The sequence below is a fragment of the Protobothrops mucrosquamatus genome, unplaced genomic scaffold (genome assembly GCF_001527695.2).
Source record: "Protobothrops mucrosquamatus isolate PMUCROS unplaced genomic scaffold, P.Mucros_1.0 scaffold4765, whole genome shotgun sequence".
NCBI classification, from domain to species: Eukaryota; Metazoa; Chordata; class Lepidosauria; order Squamata; family Viperidae; genus Protobothrops; species Protobothrops mucrosquamatus.
This window is the reverse complement of record NW_015390657.1, coordinates 44,948-48,483: the sequence shown is the minus strand read 5'-3', so window position 1 is coordinate 48,483 and position 3,536 is coordinate 44,948.

Below are 3,536 nucleotides of genomic sequence, written 5' to 3'. Positions count from 1 at the left end.
GGGTGCCTTACCTCCCTTGGGCTGGGCCAGCTGGTGGTCGGCCTGCTCCATCTCTGCCGCTTGCCAGCTACGCCTCAGCCGGCGCAGGGGGCGGAACCACACATGCGCGGCGCTCCCAGGCTGGGAAATTCCTCGACTTACGACCGGTTGGGTAGTCCTCGACGTATGACCGGTTTAGTCCTCGACTTACGACCGGTTTAGTCCTCGACTTACAACCGGTTTAGTCCTCGACTTACGACCGGTTGGGGTCGCGGCATTAAAAAGGTTGAGAACCACTGTTCTAGAGTCTCAACATCTTTTTTACATCACGGTGACCAAAACTGGATGCAGTATTCCAAGTGTGGCCTTACCAAGGCCTTGTAAAGTGGTATTAACACTTCACGTCATCTTGATTCTATCCCTCTGTTAATGCAGCCCAGCACTGTGTTGGCTTTTTGGCAACTGCAGCACACTGTTCAGTTCCACCCTCATCAACCTATTGCTCAATCCAGCTAAAAGCTCTCCTGAAATATCTGCTGCCCTTCCTGGCTGGGTTATTTCCAAATTTATAAGGGGCTCAGATTAGAAGAAGGTCAGACTGGGCTGAAAAGGTTATCCAACTCTTTTCCTTCCTTTTCTTCTTCCTTCCGTTCTTCTTTTGCCCTTCCTTTCTTCCTTTCTTCCTTCTCTTCCTTCCTTCCTCCCTCCCTCCTTTCCTTCCTTGCTTCCTTTTTTCCTTCCTTCCTTCCTCCCTCCCTCCCTCCCTCCCTTGCTTCCTTTTTTCCTTCCTTCCTTCCTTCCTCCCTCTCTCCCTTCCACCCCTTCTCCTCCCTTCCCTTCCCTTGACCTCCCTCTATATTTCCCACCCAACATTTCTGTTTGTCAATTAGAAAATCTTATGGATTAGGAATTTGGATGAAGGGAAATCAAATCAATGCCGCCTTTTGCAGATGGGATTCAGCCCCCTTGATTGTGATTCTCACCCTCCCTTTGGCTTTTCCTTCCTTCCTTCCTTCCTTCCTTCCTTCCTTCCTTCCTTCCTTCCTTCCTTCCTTCCTTCCTTCCTTCCTTCCTCCCTCCCTCCCTCCCTCCCTCCCTTTCCTTCCTTCCTTCCCACCTCCCTCCCTCCCTCCCTTCCTTCCCTCTCTCCCTGCCTTCCTTCTTCCTCCCTTTGTTTTCTCACTTCCATCTCCTTCCTTCCTTCCCTCCCTTTCTCCCTTTTTCATTATTTCCTTTCCTGTCCTTCCTTCCTGCTTCGCTCCACTCTCATCTCTGTTGTTCCACTTTTTCTCCTTCCTTCCCTTCTTTTTTCACTTTTTTCCTTCCTTCTTTCCTTCCTTCCTCCCTTCTTCTTTTTTCATTCTTGCCTTTCTTTCTTTTTCCTTCCTACTTCTTTCCACTCTCATCTCCTTCCTTCCTCCTTCCTTCCTTTTCTTCCATCTCCTTTTTTCCTTCCTTCCTTCCTTCCCTCCCTTTCTCCCTTTTTCATTATTTCATTTCCTGTCTTTCTCCTTCCTTCCTGCTTCGGTCCACTCTCATCTCTGTTGTTCCACTTTTTCTCCTTCCTTCCCTTCTTCTCTTTTGACTTTTTCCTTCTTTCCATCCTTCCTCCCTCCCTCTCTCCTTTTTCATTCTTCCCTTTCCTCTTTCTTTTTTCTCCCTACTTCTCTCCATTCTCATCTCCTTCCTTCCTTTTCTCTTTCATTTCCTTCCTTCCTTCCTTTCTTCCTTCCCTCCCTCCCTCCTGTCATTTTGCACCCCCCCCAAAAGTCCCCTACTGTGGTCCCTTAGCCATGATTCCTTGTTTGCTTGTTTTTGCCCTTTCTCTTTCTTCCCAAATGGGCACCTCTGTAGGAAACATGCTTGTTTGGGGTCCGACATTTCTATTTCTCAATTCAAGACTCTTAAGGACTAGACATTTGGAAGAAGGAGAATCAAACCGGTGTTGCCTTTTGCAGACCAGATCCAGCCTTCTGGGCAGTGATTCCCAGCCTCCCCTTTGCCCCCAGTTTTTGCCAAATGCACCAACATTCAGCTTGTGCAAGGAAAGCCAAAAAGTCTGCACTTACCTGTATCTTTCGCAAAACCGCAGGTCTGCCAGGGTCTCTCTCTCTCTCTCTCTGGAATGCCGTATTCAGCAGGACCTGTCTTATATATCTTTGCCAGGAGGAGCTTCCTGTCCTCAAAATCTTCTCAAAAACATTACTAAAAATTCCCCTGCTCCAATTGCGTTGTGGCGAGAAAAAAACTTGGCTGAACTTTCATGCAGCGCTCAACCTCTGCTCAAAGGCCAGGTAAATGTTGACTTTTCTTTTACGTGAAGTGCTTTCCCAAAAAGACGATTTCTCTGCAATTTTGAAACGATTTCTTCATCTCTTTTGGAAAACAGCCTGGAAAAAACTGGAAAAACAAACAAGCAAAGAAAACCTAGGCCCCAGCTTGCTCCTATTTCCAACTGACAAAAGCACATCATGGAGAAATGGGTGACTTTTTGTGGGGGTTTCCCCCCCAAAAAAAAGGATTAATGGATGGGTACCAAAATTGGGAAAGGAGTCCGACAAGGCTGTATTCTGTCGCCCTGCCTATTTAACATGTATGCAGAGCACATCATGAGAAAGGCAGGGCTAGATGATTCAAAAGTTGGAATTAAGATTGCCGGGAGAAATATCCACAACCTAAGATATGCAGATGATACCACTCTAATGGCAGAAAGTGAAGAGGAACTAAAGAGCCTCTTGATGCGGGTGAAGAAGGAGAGTGTAAAAGTTGGCTTGAAACTCAACATTAAGAAAACCAAAATCATGGCATCCGGCCCTCTCAATTCCTGGCAAATAGATGGGGAAGAAATGGAGGTAGTGACTGATTTTATCTTCCTGGGCTCCAAGATCACCGCAGATGGAGACTGCAGCCAAGAAATTAAAAGACACTTGCTCCTGGGGCAAAAAGCTATGGCAAATCTAGACAGCATGCTAAAAAGACCGAGTGGCTGTGGCTACCGGCGCCTCGGCATAGTCAGCTGATTCCATCGCTGACTATAGGGGGCGAAACTTTGGCCCCCTCGGATAGGGTGCGCAATCTGGGTGTCCTCCTGGATTCACGGCTGACACTGGATGATCAGTTGGCGGCCGTGACCAGGGGGGCGTTTTATCAGGTCCTCCTGATTCACCAGTTGCGGCCTTTTCTGGACCGGGACGCCTTGCGCACAGTCACTCATGCTCTGGTCACCTCCCGCCTGGACTACTGTAATGCTCTCTACATGGGGCTTCCCTTGAGGAGCACCCGGAGGCTCCAGCTAGTCCAAAATGCGGCCGCGCGGGCGGTGTTGGGAGGGACTCGTCGCTCCCATGTAACACCGCTCCTGCGCGAGCTGCATTGGCTGCCGGTGGCCTTCCGGGTGCGCTTCAAGGTGCTGACTATCATCTTTAAGGCGCTCCATGGCAGCGGACCGGGATACCTTCGAGACCGCCTTCTGCCACAGATTACCTCCCATCGGCCTGTACGCTCCCACAGGGTGGGTCTCCTCAGGGTGCCGTCGGCCAGACAGTGCCGGCTGGCGA